Here is a 23,695-nt window from a genome sequence, read left to right on the forward strand (position 1 = left end):
CAGCCTAGGCCCAGATGCCCTTCCTATTGAATTCTTTTTTTTTTTTTTTTTCCTTCCAGTATTGGGGATTGTACCCAAGACCTTTTGGCTGAGTTACATCTCCAGCACTTTTAAATTCTGAGATAGGGTCTCTTTTGGTGGGGGTTGAGATGAGGTCTTGCTATGTAGGCCAGGCTGGCCTCAAACTCACTATGTAGCCCAGGCTGGCCTCGAACTCATGCTGATCCTTCTGCCTCAGTCTCCTGATTAAGACAGGGTCTTGCTAAGTCTCTAAGCTTCCTAGGCTGAACTGAACTTTTGATTCTCTTGCCTCAGTCTCCCAGAGTGTTGGGTTTACAAGTGTGCATCATCATGCCCAGCTTCCCACTGAATTCTAACAAACATAGGTACAGTAGGTTACATCAGGCCCAATGATGGAAAAATTCATACTTACCTTATCAGCAACAGACTACTAAAGGTTAGGAAAGGAAAATGACACAGTCAGGGAGGATTAAACTCCTTTTTCCAAACAAAGATGCTGATGAATCACCTGGATCATGTACACTCTAAACTGGGCAATAACCAATTCACCTTTGGATCTGCAGGAAGGGTCTATCTCACTTACTGTTTGATCACACAATGACTCTAAGACCATGAAGAAGTCTAATAGTTCTTAGAAGAAATGGGGTATCAGAAACAGTCATAAATATCCTAAGTCCCAAAATTACCAGCAACGGGGCCTTAATGCCATCTACCTGTGTAGAAACTAGCTTGAAAGTAAGTTGTGGTGATATGAATTGGGCAGCTTATTATTGCCCCAGGAAATTAGTGTTACTTTGGCTAAATCTAGCCAAGCTTGCTTTCATAAACATAGTAAGGAATCAAAGCTACTCAGAAAATTATGATCAAAGTTCATCTTGAAGCATAGCCATAAACATCACCCCAAGTTATCTTAACACGGTGAACTCTTGGACTTACAAACTCAATTAATTTGCGAGAGCTGGTTTTAATTCAAGTTGGTCAACTGAAGGCTCAGGCTCCTCTACACAGCCTTCAAAGTCTTTCTCAGTGAGAGACATTGGCCCAGGATTTCTCAACCCCACATAGGAAAGGATGTTGTAATGTTCCTTCCAGAACTCTTTAAGGATTAAATCTGTATCTGAGGACATCTGGAAGCTCAAGTGGCTGGCATTTGGGTGGTAACTCAAGACCTTGGTTGTACGTTAAAACTAAAATCCGGTCATAACCAAAATTGGTCATATGTCAGGCTGGTTGTAACTCGAGGGTCTACTGTATGATAAAATCTTCAAGTGAGCTTTTTCCTCATACTTCTCCATTTTTAATCCATAAAATATTTAACATGAGCACAGGCACTTTATTTGTTACTTCTGGATATTGCCTTACTTCTGCTAAAGATATTACCAGAAGCCAGGTATGATGGTGCACACCTATAATCCCAGCTATTCAGTAGGCTGAGACAGGAGGATTACCACCTGAGCAAGTCGCACTAAAAAGTTCAAGTAACACTAGTGGGTACCAGCCCTAAATAGTTCCAGAGACTGGCAGAGATCAGTGGTAACCAGTGGCAGAGAGCAGCTGAGACTGGCAGTGATGACTGGCTTTCACTGGCAATCTGTGGCAATTGACTAACACGGATGTAAACCTGCGGTGACCTGAATAGAATCTCAACGAGCAATGTTAGCTGTTGGAGGAGCTCCAGAAAGCCACCAAGGTGACAATAAGCCTCAGCTTATGAAGAGTTGATTAGGGGTGGCTAGGACTCACTAAGAGCTGAAGTACCCAAACCCAGAACCACTAATGCACTTTGCCAATTCATGGTTTCTGTCCAAACTGAGCAAAACAACCCTCATCTGACTGGTGACACAAGTAACTGGAATGCATTGATTTTTGACAAAGGTACCAAGCCCATTCAATGAGGAAAGAATGTTCTTTTCAAAAATGATACTGGAAAAAAAAATGATGCTGGATAATTGGATAATCACAGGCAAAAGAATGAAGTAGGAACCTTACCTCACACCATACACAAAAAAGTAGTTCAAAACTGGGTCAAAGAAACAAATGTAAGAGCTAAAACTATCCAAATTCTCCAAAGAAAATAAGAAAATGGGGTATATCTTCATGATCTTAGATCTGGCAAACGATTCTTCAATACAACACCAAAAGTATGAACAACAAAAGAAAAAAATAGATAAATTAGCTTCATCAAATAGAAAACTATTGTATTTCAAGGACACCTTATAGATCTTGTTAAACCTTCAATGCTGGTTTCTTCTAACACTGATCCATTAGGGAAGGGAAGTCAGCCACAACATTAGTGCCAGTTAAGGGTAGAAGTCTAGATGGGCCCTGGACTCTCTCACCCTCCACTTGTCCTCTTCATCTTGTGTGAAGATGGGCTGCACAGACCTCTATTAGGCTTACACTAACACCTCCTGGCAAGGATGGGTATCAGGGGCTCGATACATTCTTCATGTTTACTCTGCTGACATCACAGGGGTGGGGGATGTGTGTGGTCTCTGTACTCATTACTGCTGGGTGATTGTGAAAGTCCTTACTCTCCGCTTGGCTTCTTCTGATATCGTACTGGTGGTGGTTGTGGGCAGAATTAGGGCACTTCACTACAATCTGGCAAAAGTGGAAATCTAAGTTTCTCAGCTGGCTTCCGCTGGTGTGGGTGGGTAGGGACCACAGCTTTTGCCTGCCATGTTTGGCTCCAGTATAGAGGTTATTGTCAAAGTTTTCTGTCTTGCTTGGCTGCTCTTTCCCAGGTCCTTTTGCTGAAGAGAGCAGGCTTCTAATGGGGCTTTTCTTCTGTATCAACTGTTGGCTTATTTGGCTTCAAATCTAGGATCTACGAGGCAGAAAATTCACCACTGTTTCTTAGGTCCTGAGGTCTCTAGCAGTCTGCTTTTTTTTTTTTCTGCCTTTCAAAATCCCTCCTGCCTTTTTATTTTATCTTATTTTTTAAATTAACTGTCATCAATTTTCAAAGCCTAAAGAAATCCAAGATTTGGTATGGTTTAATCCCCATATTTTACCATGGAAAAAAAAGGAAGCTCAAAGTTACTAGCTAGTAGTGGCAACACTGGCAAAAGACTCCAGTGCATCAAGCTCCTTTTAGTGTATCACGTTACCTCAGTCAGACAGCTTTGTTTCATTTAATTAAATGGGTACTCTAACCAATAAAAAATTTTTCTTCCAGATTCTCTAATTGAAGAAAACATTTTTGCTTCCCACCCATATATATTGTCTAGCTAGTAAACTTCATTTGTAAATTAAACTTAGGAATCATTTTGTGTTGCATAAGTTTAAATAATTTTTAATAAAAAGATGCTTAATATCTGTTTTATGGGAAATATTGTACTAGTATAGACTGTAAAATAGGCCATGTTATCAAATCACTGGTAATGTTCTATCTCAAAAAACACTGCATTGTGCTGGAGATTTAGCTCAGAAGTGCCACCGCTTACCTTGCAAGCACAAGGCGCTGAGTTCAATTTTTGGTACCAAAAGAAAAACAATTCCAATTATTTTTATTTAAAGACCCATTATTGGGCTCAGCATGGTGATTTATGCCTGTAATCCCAGGAGAGGCTGGAGGCAGGAAGATCGCCACAAATTTGAGGCCAGGCTGGGCTACATAGTGAGTTCAAGGCCAGCCCGAACTACATAGTGAGAAAACTATGTATCTAAAAAAAAAATCATTTATTAACTTGATGCCGAGAAATTGTCTGTTTCCACATGATGTCTCATTTAATTTTCTTTTTTTGAGACAGGATTTCACTAAGTAGTTGAGATTGACCTGGAACTCACTATGTAGCCCAGGCTGGTCTCGAACTCACAGCATCCTCCCGCCTCAGCCTCCCAAATCCTGGGATTACAGGCGTACGCCACCACGCCCGGCTTCGTTTAATTTTCTACTGGAGTGACTGCCTTATTCTAAATCTTCCTTTGATGCATGAGTCCATTGATAGAACTACCAACAGAAGATGTTTATTTAAACAGTTGCTGCACAGCTGAGTTTTCCAAGAAGTCTTCCTAAATTTCCTTATGGATATGTTCACTTATTTTCCTTCCAAGTATTAGGCAGATACCAAATATAAAGTTATATCATTTAGTCTGTCAAAATTCTATATAAGCAATTGGTACTTTGCTTTCCTAGTTGCAAGTTAAGACTCAAAAGCGACTAATTCTAATAGTTCTAGGTAGCATCTTTTGTTGTTGTTGTCAAAATGATGTTAAAACACCTTTTTTCTTTTCTCCAAAAAGCTATATTTGCGCACTATACTACAAACTTGACAAGCAAAAATGCCCCCAAAAAACATTTAAAATTCCAACATCAGAGACTTCATAATGTGATATGTGATTCACATATCACATAATGTGCTTTCAGACCTTTCTGAAGAATATATGTATATTATATATACATGAATTTTTTACTTGCAGCAAGCCTTCTGCTTTGGCATTTCTACAGTATTTAACACAGGCCTCAAGGCTCCTAGGCTTTTCGGAAAGGAGGAAAGATATCATTAAACACAGAATTACTTGGAGATTTGTGTTATTAATCTTTTCAAAATAATGTGAACATTTTGGGCTTATGTAGGTGCAAGCTTTTAGACTTCCTTTTAAACTATTCTACTTTGGTAGAAAGAGGCTTTCAACTGGAGGAGATATTTAACAATATTTCAGGACAAGAATGAACTGAATAAGGCAGAGTGAGACTGGATGATTTCTAAAATAGCCATTGGGGTTATTTCTTGTCTATTTATCATGTATAATAAATTAGATTTTATTCTATTAACTATGCATAAGAAGTCGTGCTTATGAAGCCTTCTAAGAATTCTCTATTCTCCCCCTCCCCCTCCTCCTCCTCCTTCTCTTCCTCCTTTTTTCAGTACTGGGGATTGAACCCAGGGCCTCCATATCAAGCCCTTTTAAATTTTTGAGACAGGTTCTCATTAAGTCACTAAACTGCCCTAGTTGGGTTTTAAATTTATAATACTCCTGTCTCAGCCTCCCAGACAGCTGATATTACAGGCATGCTCTGTTATGCCCAGCGCTGTAGTCTTTTTTTTTTTTTTAAGTAGAATTTATTTTCCTAGTTATTAATACGAATTGAGCTGGGGATGTAGCTTTGTGGTAGAGTGCTTGTCTAGCTTGTGCTAAGTCCTGAGTGTGATCTTTAGTGTGTCCCCCCATATGTATTTCTTATGGAGAACACACTAAAGCACCCATGTATTAAAGTTGTTTCCATCTGTTTAGAATTGTTTCTAGTAAATGAGTACCTTTCTGGAATGAATCATTATACATTCTAATAATATAGAAAAACTGTACTAGAAATTAGTTGAAGTGGAAACATTTTTGTCTCTTAAAGGCTTATTATAGGCTTATTCATGTCTGAGAGGATACAGCTGCTTTTATTGCCAAGCAGGCTGCACTAATATTTAAGAAAGATTAAAGTAGAATATTGAAAATAGTAACCACCAGCAGGAAGTCTAGATGTTGACGCTGAAGTCTCATCTCAGTCTCTATACTGTAATCCCTGACTGTCCTGGTACTAAGTACCAAGTTGTTATGGTTTGTGTCTAAATGTCCCCCCTAAAGCCTCATGCAGTCCTAGGTGGGGCTTTTTAGAGTTGACTGGATCTAGAGTATGTGACCCTGCGATTGACTCATGGTGTAATGCTAGGATTAAGAGTGTGAGTGCTACTCGCCTGGCCTGGATAAGATACAAGGGGCAGAAATAAACTGCTATTGTTGCGTGTCACTTGCTTGCTTTTGCTGCCTTCTGCCTGCCATAAACTGCTTCTCCTCCCTCTGTGATGCCCCTCTGCCATGCCACCCTGCCTTGGAGCCAGCAGCTGTGGACTGAAACTTCTACAAACTGTGAGCTAAATGACCTTTCCACCTTTAACTTTGGATGACAGATATTTTGTCTTAGCAACAAGAAACGTAATTTAAACGTAAGAGTAGTGATTTTGTTATGCCGATGAAGAGGGCTAGTCAGAGTCTCCTCCCTTCATGAAGGGTGCTATGTGTCCTGATCAAATTGCTCTAAATTTAATGCTTTAGCTCATAACTATTTTCTTTTTCACTCAAGATATGTTACTGTCTTTATGAGTGCTGCTGCTGTAAAAAAATATTCTCTCAGAAAACATAAGATTGTGCAGAATTTCTACCAGTGAAATCCAATCTGTCATATCCTATTTTGAGGACTGTGGAGTTTGCCATTATTGGAGGGCTAAGTTGACAAATACAGACATATTTGTGTTGGGTGCATGTGGCAACTGTGGGTTTAGGCACAGGCTGGTTTTAGCCAAGTGTGGTTATAATCCCTTATGATGCCTATAATCCCAGCGCTCCGGGCCTTGTTGCTTTGGGTCATGACAGCACAGTACATCATGGAGTGAGCCTGTGGTAGAAGAAGCCTATTCACCTTATGGCTGCTCGGAAGCAAAGAGAAGAAGAGAAGGGAGGAGGTCCTAGTACCACCTTTAAGGGCACATCCCCAAAGACTTAACTTGTTTTTACTAAGCCTCACCTCCTAAAGATTCCACTACCTCCCAACAGCATCACAGGCTGGGAACCAAGCCTTCAACATATGGTCCTTGGTGGAACATTCAAGATCCAAACTACTGACTAATCTTTCAGCGTGTATGTCAATAACATATACGCATGAAAGCATACAATTCACTCTGCAAGAGTTTTTTAAAAAACAACTTTATTAGAGTATAATTTACATAAAATGCAACCATTTTATTTATTTATTTCTTTGGTACTGGGTATCAAACTCAGGTACTTGCACTTTCAAGACAGGCAGCAGGACCATTGAGCTAAATCCCTGGCCCAACTGCAACCATTTTAACTGTATGGCTTAATGCACTTAGACAAATGTATGCCCTTGCATTCTGCATGATTTTTAATTTAGAGAGATTGGTTACCTGAGTTCATCCCTAAACTGATAACTTACTACTCTTGTGACACTGGCCAGTTTATTTCTCAATGCCCTGGGTTTTCTTTCTGTATAATACCAATGACCATACATAGAGTTGTGATGGTCCAGCTAAATAATGAATAGCATGTGACCAGCACACAGCCTATTTACCTTTTGTTACTAAGTAGGATAAAAGTAAACTTCCTATTTCTAAATTTCCACCAAGGCATTTCAAATAGAAGTCTCTGAACATCTTCCTTACTAATCATTTATTCCTTTATTCTGTTAACCATATTCACTCATCCTTTACATTACTGGACAAATAGTATGATCATGTGTCTTACCCACAACTCCAAATTTTCCCACATCCTTATCAGCATGGCAGGCATATACAGTGTAGTCAAGTGTGTTTTTCATTCCATAACTAATTACAGTCCTACTATGTCTAAGAAAATTTATAAGTTATCCTCTATACATGTTAATCCTCTTGAGATGGATACCACTTTTATTAATAGGATTTGGGAGAATTTAAAGAAGTTGTTTGATCCTTCCTGGATTGTGATATATGTTTGTTTAGGAGGTATTGTTTTGGTTTTATTGTTAGGAATAAGATAATGGTTTCGATATAAACAAAGACAGGCCTACATACAGCGCAAGACCCTACATGCGCTCTTGGCCCTTAAAGAAGGTTCCTCCGAAAACTTGGGTATTTACCTCGCTCAGATAAAAAGAGAGCTTCAATGAGAGTCCGGAAAGTCAAAGACGGGTAAGAGGAAAAGGTTTGACTGATCAACCTAAGACAGGGGCTTCTGTTAAATCTTCATCATGTTATAGGCCTATAAAACAGATGACCCCAATGACGGGTAAGACAGCCAAACGCTTTTCCCAACCTAAGACAGGCTCGGACATACCCTTGAAAAACATTAAAATTTATAAAAACAAAGGAGGAATTATTGGGCGCTGGCCTGTGAGCTGGCAGGAATGCTGCCATCCTAAGCTAAGTGGAACCATTTTAGAGTTAAGTTTCTGTTTTAGTGACTAAGTTTCTGTTTCCTAAGACTGTAGTTCCTTATCTTTGTTACCCAGCCATTATAATTGCCAAGGTTACTACTACCCATGATAGTTTATGTTTATGCCTATTTCTTCTTATCTTGCTAAGACATTTTGTGCTGCTCTGAAGTTTCTCAAACTTAACAACCTTCGAGTTTTTTGAGTCATGTGGTGTTTTATGACGTCCTGACTCTGTAGAAGTTTCCTAATGCTTGTTTTAGGTCAGACAAGATTGTTATGGTATTATCATGTCCCCTCCTCTTAGGTTTGTGGTTTTTTGCTTTAAAAGTCTGATGCTTGCCTGCAATAAACGTCGCCTTGATCAGACTCCTGTCTTGGCGTCCTTCTTTCTCTCCCTGCCCCATCTCTGCCCGATGCTCTTTCAGGTTTGAGCACCTGAGAGAGTGCTCTGCGTCACCGGCTCGCGACACTACTAAGTTATTTCTAAAGGGAAAAGTTTTACTAGGAGTAGCTAGTTATGAAATCTCACAAGAACATGTTTTCTTAGGCAAAAGGATGAAGGATAGCTTCTATATTTATTCCAATGCAATGCTAGGCACTTTAAGCAGGTAAAGCGTTGTTTGTTTGTTTGGATTTTTTGAGGCAGGGTCTCACTATGTAGTTGAGGCTGGAACTCACTACGTAGTTCATGCTGGTCTTGATCTCACAGCAATCCTCCTGCCTCAGCCTCGAGTGCTGGGATTACAGGCATGTGCCACCACGCCCGGAAGCTAAAGCATTTTTACAGTTTTTTCCTTCCCTCAAACTCCCTACAAGAAGTGTGAAGGCAATCAATGTACTTCAGCTTCGGAGAACAAGGCTATCAGTTGTACATACTAACTCATCTAACTTCATTTTGATCACAAGGGTTTACACTAGCCAATGAGATACTGGTGAAGAATATAATATGAAGTCAGACATGAAGAAATCCAAATGGCACTGGCTTCATGTCATTTTTTATATCTGAGATATATATTCATTGGAGATTTTCCCCTCTCAGTGTCTTTCAGATACCTGAAGAGAACTCTAAAATACCAATCCCTATTTCCCTGCTCCACGCCTGAATTTCTCTAAACATTGCCAGCTGACCTTGGTTTGTGAGTGTCTACCGTAACCAACAGGCTTCCTGTGGATGGTACTTTAAAGGCAGTATGAAATGAGGGACATTTAGATGGTGATTTTAGCCATTCCTATTTTCTGACAATAAATTCACCTAAAAAATTTTTAGTATTCTCTCATGTTATTTATCCCGGATTGTTGTTCGCCTAGGGACTAGGTAGTGCGGCTGTACTCTTGTGCTTTCATCCATCACCTTCCCATCACTTCCACTGGGCTCTCACTGATGAGCCAGAAGAAACGCCGAAGTGGTCTCCAGGGTCCATGCTCCCCAGCAGGTTTATTACAGAGACAGCGGCACCTGAGAGAGGGCGACTCGACCCCCAGGCCACCCTCCACCGCCTGAGTCCTAGGCCTGGATGAGGCCCTAGAGAAGGAAGCCTGGGGTCGTCCGCGCCCTTTCTCCAAGAGTCCTCGGGACTCAGAAACTAGCTGCTCAGCACCCAGACTCGGAGTCAGATTGTGGACCGGAGCCGGAGGGGGAGGTGCACTCGCGGAAGCTCCGCCCACTGAGGCTGGAGCCGGAACCAGCCTCGGAGGCTGGACTGGGCCCAAGGGCGGGGCCTTGGGTAGGGACACTCCCTTAGGACTGCCCATCGGGGCTCTGCCTCTTTGGCATGAGTCTAGTGTGGTGACTAGACCAAGACGGGGCAGTCAGGTAGTTTCTGTTTTCTTTTTCACTTTCCCAGCCTGGCCATCAACTTGGAGATGCGGAAGTGGCTGTGCCAGGCCCTGGTTCACCGCCCCGCTCCCAGGCCGGTCCCTAAGTTGGAGGAGCCAAGGCACAGGGCTGCCCGGGCAGATGGTCTGTAGTGGCCCCTCCAGTACTGCTGTACCCCTGTATTTCCACCACTGAGGCGGTCCAGGACAACATGCAAGTGCACTAGGGTCTGATAAATCCCTAAATATTCCTAGGCCCCCAGCTATTTAAAAATACCCTCTGGTTAAAGAGTTAACTGCCCTTTCTTTCTGGGTTTGTTTTTTTGTTGTTGATTTTTGTTTTTCCTTTTAAGTAGAAACCGGACCCCGGAAATATGGCTAGTTTGTGAACTACAAGACAGGAACACTTTCAGAAGCAAAGATTAGATTCTGCCTTCCTCCTAATTGTTACCTACCTGATTTGGCTCCATTCTTAGCTCCTTACATATGATTTTTTTTTTTTTTTTTTTTAGGAACCACTGTTTTGTTTTGTTTTTTGTTTGTAGTTTTGTGACACCATCTTAATTCCTCAACTTTTAGTTCAACTTGTCTTCACTGTGTCATCTATTGCAAGACCTCAAAGGTCTATGCTAGACCTCAAAGGACCAAGAAAGGCTGGGCTACCAACTCAGTTGGTAGAGTGATTGCCTAGCGAGGACAAAACCCTGTATTGGATTTCTAGCATCTCTTTAAATAAGAAAAGAGTGCTGGCTTGGCAGCACATATAATAAAAAAGAAAAGAAAGAAAAAAGAACCTTAAGAGTAATGCTTTTTCAGGAGAAAATGACAAGAAGAACAAAAATCTGTATAATTGCCTCTGCAAAGTGATTGCAATATATGTTTGGTTTAATCAACTAACTTAAGTGCTAGTCCTTGGAAAAACAAATACAAAGGTGACAAAGACACTGTAATGGGGATGATGACTAGAAAGCAGCTATAATTCAGTATTATAAACTTAATAATAAAAGCCTGTATTAGACCCAAAGGCAGCATACACAGGTAAAGGAGTGACTTCTTCTATGGGGTATGGGAAATGGAAGTCTTAAAAGATTTCATCTAGGAATGATGCCCATATACAGGGATATTTGAAGTATAAACAGGAATGTAAAGAAAAAAAAAAGAAATCCCATGAAATAAATGGGTTAATGTTAATGATAAAAAATAAAGAGCAAAATGAAAAGAGGTGCAGAATTTCCTGAGTTTCAAATTGTCCACAAAAAGCGCTGAAAGATGGGAAGAAAGGATGGAGAATTCCTTTTACTCAAATCATACTCATTATACACATAAAAATAATGACCCTCCATAATTCTTATTCTAGGAAAGACCATTGTTATCATATTGGTGTGTGTTCTTCCAGGCTATGTCTTTATAACTGACTTTTTCCTTTGGAGATGATGGAGATTGAATCCAAGGCCTCGAGCATGCTAAATATGTGCTCTACTACCCTAGGCCTCCTGCCCTGACATTGTTTCCATAGAAATGGAATCTTTTGGCAATGGCATAGGAAAGTGGTTGAATGTGCTGGCTTTGGCTATCTGGTGTTACCCAGGCTGGAATGTAAGGCCCACCCCTTCCTAGTTCTAACATTTTGGGAAATTTTTGTTTGCTTTGCTTCTCCCTCTGCAAAATAGGGCTGTATCTGAACCCACTGTCAATTGAGACTTTAAATGTGAGAGAACTTTTTGAGCATAGGAAAGAACTCATCAAGTTACTTGTGTTTTAATTTATTATGGCTATAAGTTTTAAGCCTAGTGTTATTAAACATTTAACTGCATTTCTCAAATATATTTATAAATCTATCAACGTTATGTTAAAATAAAAACTTTCACTTATTTTTTGATTAATGCTTAGTGTGCTTTTTGAGATATTCAATTTCACATTTATATACTGTAAATGTAATGAAAATTTCTTAAGCATTGCACATTAAAGTCACAGAAGCATACAGATCAAACAAATTAAATTTCCTTCATAGTTAACATTGTTTGTAAGCTTCATTTATTAAATTTTCTTGAGATTCACGCATTACTGTGTCTGTTGGAGATACAGTAGCCCTAACACAGCCCTAACAAGGCAGATTATATTCTATAAACTACCTTGGCCCATTCTCAGCCCAGTACTGATCACTTAGCTTCTTCCTATAGGAGACCTGAAGAGAACTAAAACAGCTTTAGTTTGGCATGTGGATGTGTTAGTTTTTCATTGCTGTGACAAAATACTTTAGATAATCAATTTAACAGATGAAAAGGGTTTTTTGACTCACAGTTTTAGAGGTTTCAGTCTACATCTTTCTCTCTCTCTCTCTTTTTTTTTTTTTTTTTTTTTTTTGTTTTTTTTTTTTTTTTTTTTTTTTTTTTTTTGGTATTTTTGAGACAGGGTTTCCCTATGTAGTCCAGTCTGGCCTCGAAGTCACGATGGTCCTTCTGTCTAGCATCCTGAGTGGTGGGATTACAGGTATGCACCACCATGCCCAGCCGTCTATAGCTTCTTGACCGTTGCTTACTAAACATCTTGGTGCAGCATGTTGAGGACTAGGTCTGTCACCTCATGGCAGCTGAGAATGAAAGAGAAAAGGAGGAGCCAGGTGCAAGTCCTCATAACATCCTGCCTCTACCACCTCCCAACAGCATGGGCTGAGGAGCAAGCCTTTAACATGTGTATCATTAGGGGACATTCCTAGATTCATTTGGGGGTAATCACCCAGACTGCTGAGCTTTAAATTCTGGCTATACTGCTGATTGTCACATTGTGTGACTCTGGGTAGTCATATGACTCTGTGTCTCTGTTTCATCAGAGTTGTGAGCTTTCTATGACTTAGTGCCTGGCAGACACTTTTAAGCCATTGTAGCTGGGAGTCCAGGTACCTAACTGACACCCTTTCAGTGCTCAGGAAGACTCTAACAGAAATACTCCTATTGGACAGATCCTGTGGATTTCAATTAAAAATCAGTCTAAAATGTCATATTAACATCTAACATTTTAGGCCAGGTGTGGCACACACCTGTAATTCCAGCACTTGGTAGGCTAAGGCAGAAGGATCACTGCGAGTTTGAGACCAGCCTAGGCTACATAGTGAGTTCCAGGTCAGTCTCAACTACATAGTGAGACTCTGTCTCAAAAAAACAAAACAAAACAAAACAATTTAACATTTTAAATATAGATGCATATGCATATAGAAGTAGCCCACTGAGACAAAAATGTATTACACTTGGTATATATAACTAACACAAAGTATTGTAACTAATACAAAGTAATTTTAAATTATATTAGTTTCTTCATTGTGGTCATTTGGGGTTGTATTCATTCTCCAATGGAGGGGAAGAGATTTGTTTCAGGACTATTAATCTGATGTTAGATAATAGAGTTGTCAGTTAAGGATTTGAGACTGTGGCTGGATTTAAGGGTCTTGGTCAATGATTCATAATGGAGGTGGAAGGGGAAAGGAGGGGTGTGTGTCTCCCTGGGAATTCCACCTGTGCTGCTGGCTAACAAGCTGTACCCTTGTAACAGCAGGGGTCTGCCTTCTATTTAGTGAAAGCTCAAAACATACAATTCAGCTGGGATTTATTTTCATAATCTGGGGCATTGCTATCCTAAAGGTAGGAATCCTACAGATTTTATCATTACCTCATTTTTATGGTAACTGCTTTCAATTTTTCTCTGCTTGTTACAAGAGGATAGAATTCTGCACCTCCCACTAGAGATGTTGGCTAATCTATTTGCTTATTTAAAATTAATTAAATTCTTCACCCCTTTATATTTTATTTTCTTGTCTAATAAACAGATTAGTAACATAGGATTGTGATGAGTTAAATGAAATTTCATTAATCACATGCACATTTGAAAAGTGATAAACATTGCCAAAAAACCCTCTAACTTGCCAATTTATATTTCCATCAATAGTGTAATAGAAAAGTGAAGAGGAACATGAATAGAATTTCTCACACAAGAGGATCATTCCAGGCAGCTAGAGTCACATAACCCAAGTTACTGACCTGCTTTGGGAAAATCATAGGTTGTATCTAGCACCATTATCCTCTGTAAATCAGGCATTTACTTGAACTGAATGTGGGTCAGGGACTTAGGGAAGTTAGAATCTGTAAGCTTTAGATTTATGAAAGTGAGGACCACACTGCAAATATGGTTTTGTGATCTGCTTTCATTTTTACACTTTCAGACAAGTTGTAAGCAGGTTTCACATCTGTAGACGTCTATATTGTTGATAATGGCAATAATAAATGAAACTACACTAATTTATATAACTGTCCTGATTAGTGAACATTTAGGTTGTTTGACAAAAACAATATATCCTTGTAGCTAGATCTTTGCTTGTATCTTTAATCATTTTCCTAGGGTAAATTCCCAGAAGTGGAACTACTGGTTCAACAGATACATAAGTTTTTAGACCTTGGGTTTGTATTTCAGGTTGCATTCCAGGAATTGTTCCAGTTTATATTGCCAGTAGCTGAGTGTGAGAAAAGATAGTGTGCTATTACTTTAAAAACTACCCTCCTGGTTGCAGAGGTTAAGACTTTGGTAATAGGTTCATTTTTTTCTTTTTATCTTTACTTGATTAATTGACCTTTGTGATGCTGAGTAGGGAACTCAGGGCTCTGTTACTGAGCTACAGCTCCCCTGTTTTAGAGTTGCTGTTTGAGATAGGGTCTTGCTGTGTAGTCCTGGCTGACACTGAACTCACTTGAACTCACTGTGTAGCCCAGGTTGACCTCAACCTGACAATCCTCCTGCCTCAGCCTCTCAAATGCTGGGATTACAGGTGTGCACAATCACACCTGGCTTCCAGCCCTATTTTCAAATACTGTATTTATTTTTTTCTGATTATGCAGATAAAATATGAATTGTAAACATTTAAAAGTTAAGAAATGTGTACTATAGAAAGTGAATGTTCCCATACTTTTCATTATTAGAGACAGTAGTTGAGTACTTATCTGTAAACATTGATTATCAGGCATATTGGGTATCAGCTTTGTCCTATGATTATAAGACCATACCTTAATACTCTACCTCTTGCTTTCTTCAATTAATAATACAGGGCTGGGGATTTAGCTCAGTGGTTCGGTGGCCTGTCTTGTAAGCACAAGGACCGGAGTTCAGTCCCCTGTACCAAAAAAAAAAAAATTAATAATACATCTTGGATACATTTCTACTCCAATATAATTAGAACTACCAGTATCTCATTTTTGTCTTTTTTCTTTTTCCCCTTTCTTCTCTGACTTTATTGCCCATTTGTTTTTCTTTCTTTCTGTTTTTTTTTTTTTTTTTTTTTTTTTTTTTTTTTTAGTTTTGGTGTTTTAAGACAGGGTCTCACTACATAGTTCAGGCTGGCCTTGAACTCATGGTACTCCTCCTGCCTCAGCCTCCTCCTGAGTGCTAGGGTTACAGGCAACCATTTATATTCTTAGCTCAGCTTTAAAACTGTATAATTTGTGTGCTCACTTTGGCAGCACATATACTAAAATTGTATAATTAATTGAGTGTGGTGGCACATGTCTATAATCCTAGCAGTTAGGAGGGTGAGGCAGGAGGATCACTGCAAGTTCAAGGCCAGCCTGGGCTATGTAGTGAGTTCAAAGCCAGCATGGACTACATAGCAAGATCCTGTCTCCTAAAAACCAAAATACATAAATAAAATTGTGTAATTGCATGTCTTGTGTTGACTATGTATATCTTACGTATATATTACCCTTTGAATACATTTATGGCAGATATTTTTGTCCAGTTTTTTTTTTTTTTTTTTTGCTTTTTGAGACAGGGTCTCACTATGTAGTTGATACTGACTTGGAACTCACTATGTACCCCAGGCTGGTTTTGAACTCACAGCAATCCTCCTGCCTCAGCCTCCTGAGTGCTGGGATTACAGGCATTTTTCACCATGCCTAACTTTTTGTCCAGTTCTTTTGTTCATTGTCTTTTCATGCTGCTTTTCTAGATTTTTTTTTTTTTCGGTACTGGGGATCAAACTCAGGACCTTGTACTTGCAAGGCAGGCACATTACCGCTGAGCTACACTCCCAGACCCTCTAGAATATTAGTATGCATTTTCAGCAGGTGCATTTATTTTCCTGGTTGTCTCTTAGCTACATCCAGTTTCCTTTGTCCCTATTCCCCTCCTGCTCCACTACCAGGGTTGCTGATAAAATTTAACAGGCCGCTGACCATATACCAGAATTTGCTGAATCTTTTAAAAAACATTACATTAATATATAATTTATCTTAATTACTGAAATTTTTGTTGGCCCTTTAAATTCTGTACCCAAACAAGTGCTTCACTTGCCTCAGCCAATTCCTCACCTAAGGCTCCAGAATTCTTTGTGTCTAAGTCTGTGCAAATTATGAAACTCTTGTGATGTCCAATTAGGTGAGGCATCCTAAAAAAGTAGCTTATCAAAAATGTGTCCAATGTCAACTAAGATACAGGTTTATGTGAATTTGATCATTGCTTAATATTCTTTTGTTTTGCTCTTATAAGATGGCTTGTCATCATCAAGCTCATCATCAGTGAAATGGTAATAATATTTAATGGCATTTTTTGGCATAATGAATGTATGTTAAAAATATGAAGTATACAGTAAAAAGAAGTTATATAATTATAAATGTTATTACTTTATCACTTTGGGGGGAGTAGATATTGATAATAATCATGATCAGGTACTTCCAAAAGTAAGCACTGCCTTGTATTTGTATAAACCATTTGCACTTATCAGATATGACAGCAGCAATTCTTTGCAAAAGAAACAAAAACCAGAAAAGTCTAGTAAATTCTCACTGGATATTGTTTAAATATGTTTGACTAAATTATCATTTCTATTTAAAAGATGCTTGCCCTGATTAAAGTGCAAAAGAATAGCTGTCCTTCAATTAAAACTCAGACACAGGATGCAAGTGTGAGGCCCTCGGTTCAATCCCCAGTACCATAAAAACTGCAACAATAGAAACCAGTCAGACTTGTACTGCTTTTTTTTTTTTTTTTTTTTTTTTTTTTTTTTTTTGTTTTTTTTTTTTTTTTTTTTTTTTTTTTTTTTTTGGCACCGAGGATGGAACTGAGGCCCTTTTGCTTGCAAAGCAGGCCACCTAACCACTGAGCTAAATCCCCAGCCCTTTTACTGCTTTTTGATAAGGAACTGCAGTCTGGGTGTGGTGGCGCACTCCTGTACTCCCAGTACTCAGGAGGCTGAGACAGGAGGATTACCATGGGTTTGAGGCTAGCTTGGGTTACACAGTGAGCTCAAGGCCAGTCTGAACTACATAGCAAGACCCTGTCTCAAAAAATCAAAACCAAAACCAAAAGCAAGCAAACAACCCCAACAAACTGCATTAGTTTCTTTTTCCTGCTATAATAAGTTACCATAAACTCTGTGACTTAAAAGTGCATAAATTTACTAACTTTCAAGTCTGAAGGTCAGAAATCCAAACATGACTCCTGGGGCTAAGGTTAAGTTTTTGATAGTGGGTTATATCCGTTTCTGGAAGCTTCAGGGATGAAGTCATTTTTGTGCTTCCTCCAGCTCCCAGAGGCTGCCCTGCATCCCTTGGTTTATGATCTCTTCCTCTGGCAATTTTCATTCTGACCTTGTCTCACACTGCCCTTGTTGTCATATCGCTCCCTCCTGTGGTCATATTGCTCCTGCCTTCATCTTTCATACAAAAGGACCCTTTTGATTAGAAGAGGCACACCTGTGTGAGTCAGGCTACTATTCCTAGCTCAAAACCTTAATTTTTTTTTTTTTTTTTTTTTTTTTGAGACAGGGTCTCACTATGTAGTTGAGCCTGACCTGGTACTCACTATGTAGCCCAGGCTGGTCTCAAACTCACAGCAATCCTCCTGCCTCAGCCTCCTGAGTGCTGGGATTACAGGCATGCACCACCACGCCCAGCTTCAAAACCTAAATTTAACTACACTTGCAAAATCCCTTTGGCTATGTAGGTAATCTCTTCATAGATTTCAGAAATTAGGACATGGACATCTTTTGGCAGCGATTATTGTACCCATCACAGTATTCTTGAAATTTCTCCTACTGGTAATGAAACTGTGTTAGTTACTTTTCTCTCATTGCTGAGACAAGATACCTGGCACCAAAAGTTAAAGGGTAAGGGGTTTATTTGGCTTACAGTTCATAGAAGTTTCAGTCCATAATCGGCTGACTCCAAGGCAGGGATGACAAACAGCCATGGCAGAAGAGAAACAACATGGCACCCACACAGTAGCAAAGGCAACAAGAGAGTTTAATGGCACCTTTCTGTTCCTTTTATCTTATTCAGACCACTGGGATTAGGGCAGTGCCAAACTAACACTCACATGTAGTAGTTCAGTAATCATGTGCCCAGAATCACATATTCCAGATTCACCTAGCTCTGAAAAAGAAAGTCCCACCTTATCCACTCAAGGCTTTGAGCGGACAGCTAAACACAAATCACAACGGAAACCAAAGCTGGTATTCTGCATCAGGAAAGAAACAGAAAGGTTTATTTTACTGTCTATGTATGTATGTAAATAAGTATTTATTGCGATGCCAATGACTGAACCCAAGGTCTTGGGCATGCTAGGTAAGTGCTTATTCCCCTATGTCATATATGTACAAAGGGGAAGTACTAGGTATTTTGGTCTAATCTATTATTTGTAATATTTGCTACTACTACAGCTCAACTATAGATATATATCTTCAGCTCTCCTTGTCTTTTATTTGTGTGTTTTGGTACTGGGGATCGAACTCAGGACCTTGCACTTGTGAGGCAGGTGACGGAGGCACTGAGCTAAAAATCCCCAACCCTCTCCTTGTCTTTTTAAAAGAATTTGGCAAATGCTAATATTGGAAGACAAATCCTTTGCTTATTTGTTTTCTTAGGTTTGGGTCTTTAAAAGATTCTGAACACCTCATATATGATGTGATAGGAAACTGATTTCTCATAAGGACTTAGCACCTATCCCAGTGCCTGGCATACATTAGATATTCATTGCTGGTTAGATTAATAACACAGATATTATTGTTCTTGTTATGAAAAAGTGCTCTGACACTATCAAAGCATATTATCCCATCTGCTTCACTTTTGGTTATTCCAGACAACTGAGATATTTAAGTGCTGACAAAGTTTTAGAGCCATAGTAGAACAGTAATAGTAGCAAATATAATAAAAAATAATAGAACATGCCAAAATACATAGCAATTCTGATTGTCCCCTTGCTGGCAAGCTATTGTTGTCACCTGAAATCTCAGGTGATGTAAGATGTACATATAGATGACTTATGTATATATGCAATATCATCTCTGCTATGTTCTGTCAGAACATAGCAATACTACTAAAGCTTCAAAACTAACCAACAAAGGGCCATGGATTTAGTTCAGTGGTGCCACTGCTTGCCTTGCAAGTGCAAGGACCTGAGTTTGATCCCTGGTACCCCCAAAAAAGAACACACACACACACACACACACACACACAAGCTGTCCTGATTAGCCAAAAGAGCTGATAAAAGGCTATTAAGACTTGTTTCACATGCTCAGATCCCATCCTTTGGTATATAGTTCTAGTAGTATTTACACTTGACATGTCTCTAATAAGCTTGCTTATATCACTTTCAGTTCTTGGCTGACTTGAGCAGAAAATTAGAAAGGCAAGAAGAAAAGCTCTAGGCAAGTGAATTGATAGAACCAAAAAGCCTCGAGGAAACTTAATATGACTCAATCATGTGCTATACTTACATGAAATAAAATTATAGTAAGCCTCTGACTTACGCATTAGTTCCATTGTTGGAAAACATTCGTGAGTTGGATTTGTTTGTAATCTGACAAAGTGACTCATACAGCATATCTGTGAATCTTATACAGTATATTGTGAAAGTTTGCAACTGGAATGTTCATTTGTCAGGAACTTACTGTACACTTAATCTGTACATTTAAGTAAAGAAAGAAAGATGGGAAAAGTGAGAACCAAGACCTGTCATGTAAAGGTACAGGATCCCAATGATGAATGTAACTGTACTGTATACCTAGAATGTACCAATAAACTCAATGAGACAAAAAAAAAGGGAAGATTGGAAATAAGAGGTGCATTAAGTAGAATGTATAATTCCCAAACATTTGGACAATCACCGCTTTTCTGGGCTTTAATTTCTCTCTATAAAAAAAATGGAGCACAGAATATTTGACATTTAATTTCCTATAGGGTTCTATGATTTAAGGTGCCAACAAGTAGCTTTCTAAGGGACAATCAGAAGAGTGCTATGTATTTTGGTTTATTCTACTACTTTTTGTTATATTTGCTGCTACTACTACAATACTACTATGAATCCAATATAGTACTCTATGAACATTTAAATGCCTCAGGTGTCTGGGACAATTAAGAATGAAATTAGACAGGAGAACACACTTTAATAAAGCCAGACATACATTTTCACAACCAGAATAATAACTAATACATGTAATAATTTAATCTAATCTGCAATTAATGAACAGCTACCATGTGCCAGGTGCTGTGTTAGTTGCTAAGTCGTCACATGTTTCAAGAGATAGTTGGAGAACAATTTGGCAATAACTACATTAAAACTTTTTAAGTAAGTGATTTGCCCAAGATATTCTTTCCAGAAACTGTCCAACAAAAACTTTCATGCAAGTGCCCAAATATGTCTATTCAGAGAAACTTGCATTGTTTGTAATAGTAAAAATAGTGAAAACGACTTCAATGTCCATCAATAGAATCAGAGACTTATGTACACTAACATGAAAAGATGGCCAAGATACAGTGCTAGATGACAAAAGAAAGTTATGACAGGTTTTTTTTTTGTTCTTGACATTTACGTATATACACAGAATAAATGATCATATATACAACCAATTCTTGTTTGGGGGCGGGGGAACAAGGTCTAGTTATATAGTTCAGGCTGGCCTTGAACTCACTATGTAGTGCAGGCTGGCCTCAAATTTATGGCGATCCTCCTGCCTCAGCCTCCCAAGTGTTGGGATTACAGGCATGTACCACCATGCTTGGCAACAGATTTTTAATAACGGTCAATGTTATATTTTCCCCTTTCTTTTTTATATTTATCCTTAAAAAGAAATGCATTATAGACAAAAAACAGGAATGGAAAAACAAATATAATAATATGAGAATGAAAGGCAAGAGGCTGTGATAAGCTGTAGTGATATTTTTATAGGGAAATATTGAAATTTTATTGAAAGCAACACATTTTCCAAGAATTCAGAGTGATCATGTTGCTCCACCTTTTCTCACTGGGTAGGCTGATGCTAGAAACACTCACTCAGTTCCCCACCCACTTTCTCTTGTTTGGATGCGAGTTTTCGATAAAACTTTTCACCTAGACTACTGATGCAGTGCATGTGTGCTGATTTGTTTTACCACGAGACTCTCAGAGGAAATTATGTGCATCTGTCTGTTTACTTTTCCGTGGAACCTAGAAGGTCACCTCTAAAAATAATCTTGTTCTATGTCAGAGCTTCTGTGACACAGAGGTACATACCTCACATGCTCTCCACAGTTATGCCCTTAGCCAGGCAGATCCAGTTCTCCAAATGACTCAGATTAGTGAAGGGGGCAGAAGCAGCTGCCAGCTAAACGGTCCAGCTCCTAGCTTCAATTAATAATGGATACAAAGGAAGCCCTTTAAACAATGGTGCACACCTTTTCCTTTGGCTGCCATTCTAAAATACTGATGCTGAGCTCTTAGATATGTTTATTGGCTGTTTGTCTTTCTTTTGTGACTTTCCAAAGGAAATATTATGAGATTTTCTGAACCACAGCCCATGCTATGGTTGCTTGACTTTGCAGTAGATACATATAGGGCACCTAGCCAGCCTCTACCTCCTTTAGAAGGGTCTGATGCTCTTCTCAAGTGCATGGGCCCCAGGAACCACACTTGCACCTGGGGAACACACTGTATTTGCCCCTCACTTCCAGCCCACTCTTCCTTGATTGAGCCTTCCATTATCCCATGCCAGGCTGGGACCACATTGTGAAAGACCTCAAAAGCCAGGCTATCGAGATTGAACAAAGGAGTAAGATGATAAGATGCATCAGTGTAAGGTAGAGGAGTGGGAAAAGTGAGGAGACAGGGAGATCACTTACACGTCTATTTTCCAGTCAGAAATTATGAAAACCCAACTAGAATCACAGGCAGGAGAAAATGTAATAGAGAGGTAGTAGTGGAAGAACTGAATCTATGGAATTTTGTAGCTGATTTGGTCCCCCAAAATTCCAAAACTTGTCCTAAGAAATAGGTGGTGACATTATGAAGATGTCCCACATTGGGCTCTGAATTCATCCTTTTCTGCCTTTCCAGGAACCTCATGCTAACTACTGTTTTGTCATCTACTCTCTCAAGTGTCCACTCTCATTGATTCCTGTCCATTAAAGCTTATTCAAGAATCTCCTACATTTAAAAAAACAAAACAAAACCAAGGTGGTGGAAGACTTGACTACTAACGGTCTCACATTAAAAACAGAGTCAAGAGACATTATCTGTGACTGACTGAATGAAAACTAGAGCTCATTCATGAGCAATCTTCCTGCTTCACAGTGCTGGAATTATGGGTGTGTCCCATATTTCTTTTAAAAAATATGGTGGTAGCTGTGTGTGGTGGTGTGCGCCTGTGATCTCAGCACTTGGGAGGCTGAGGTAGGAGGTTCTTCAAGGGTTCAAGGCCAGCCTGGGCTACATAGTGAGTTCAGGGCCAGCCTGAGCTACAAAGTCAGACCCTGCCTCAAAAAAACAAAAAACAAAAAACAAAAAACCAAAAACATGGTGGGAAGAGAAACCTTAAAAAAACCCTTCCTAAATTTACATTTTCTCTCTCTTCTTCCTTGAAATATATTCCTTAATATAATAATTGTAATGGCTACCATTCTGAATTATTGATCTGTACCATTCATTATGCTAATTGCTTTACATTCATCATCTCATTTAATCTCCACAGTGAACTTATTGCAACTAGATATCGGGAATGGGATGTCTACTTCTACATCCCTCTGTGCTTCCCACCCAATCTCTGCTCACCTCCGTGCAGATTGGCTTTTGCTGCCCCATCCTCACTTATATGGTTCTCAATAAGCGTACTGAGAACCTCTCTGTTGTTGAAACCAGTCACATTTTGAAGTCTCTAACTCCACTCTTCTGCCTCCAGCAGACTAGACTTTCTTGGTTTTCCTCCTACCTCTCCAGCTTCTCCTTCTCAGCCTCCTTCAAGTTCTTTGTTTTTCACTTGTCTCCTGAATGTTTGTGTGCCTCAGTGTTCCTTCGTCAGCCCGCTGCCTTGCTCCCTTCATAACCCTTTGGATTACTTCCGTACTCCCAGTGCTCAAGTTAACATTGATAGGGCTGAAATCTGTCTCTGGCCCAAACAGATCTTTCTCCTCAGCTACAAACCCACAAACCACTGCCTGGCTGATCTGACCTGGCTGATCAACTCCACATGTTCCCAAGTCAAACATGTCATCATTCCTCCACACCTGCCCCTCCTTCTGCCTTCTCTCGGGCACTCTACCACCTTGTGCACAGTTGCCCTGCCTCCAAGCAGGAACATTACCCTGAACTGCCCTCCACACCTAATCAAGCACCAAGTCTGTGCCGTCTCCATCCTGAAGATCTGCCTACTCCTCTTCATCTAAGAGGCCTCTACTTTAATTTACAGTCTCATCATCTCCATCTGGACTACAGTGTGGCTTGCTAATTGGTCTCTCTACCCTCACTTGAACCCCTCATATATCTATTTTCTCCTTGGCAGCCAGAGCGATTCTTTCTCGTGTGCAAATCTGAACCTGCCCCTCTGCTGAAAATCCTGGAGTGATTTCTCGCACCCTCATCCTATGCTCTACTGGCTTCCTCTACCTTCATCCATCTCAGGCTCCTTCTGCTTGGCTCTTGCCACGTGGA

General features: G+C 39.6%; 1 long non-coding RNA gene across 1 annotated transcript in view; it reads right to left on the bottom strand.

Annotated features, from left to right (window-relative positions):
* The window catches only part of LOC104852210, a 71,254-nt gene that overhangs the window by 15,074 nt on the left and 32,485 nt on the right, over positions 1 to 23,695 (bottom strand). Inside the window, exon 6 of the long non-coding RNA XR_004517453.1 lies at positions 14,809 to 14,915. This is a non-coding gene — a long non-coding RNA (uncharacterized LOC104852210). The remainder of the gene's footprint in view (positions 1 to 14,808; positions 14,916 to 23,695) is intronic.

Source organism: Fukomys damarensis, unplaced genomic scaffold (genome assembly GCF_012274545.1).
Source record: "Fukomys damarensis isolate Sample0158 unplaced genomic scaffold, DMR_v1.0_HiC HiC_scaffold_2, whole genome shotgun sequence".
NCBI lineage: Eukaryota > Metazoa > Chordata > Mammalia > Rodentia > Bathyergidae > Fukomys > Fukomys damarensis.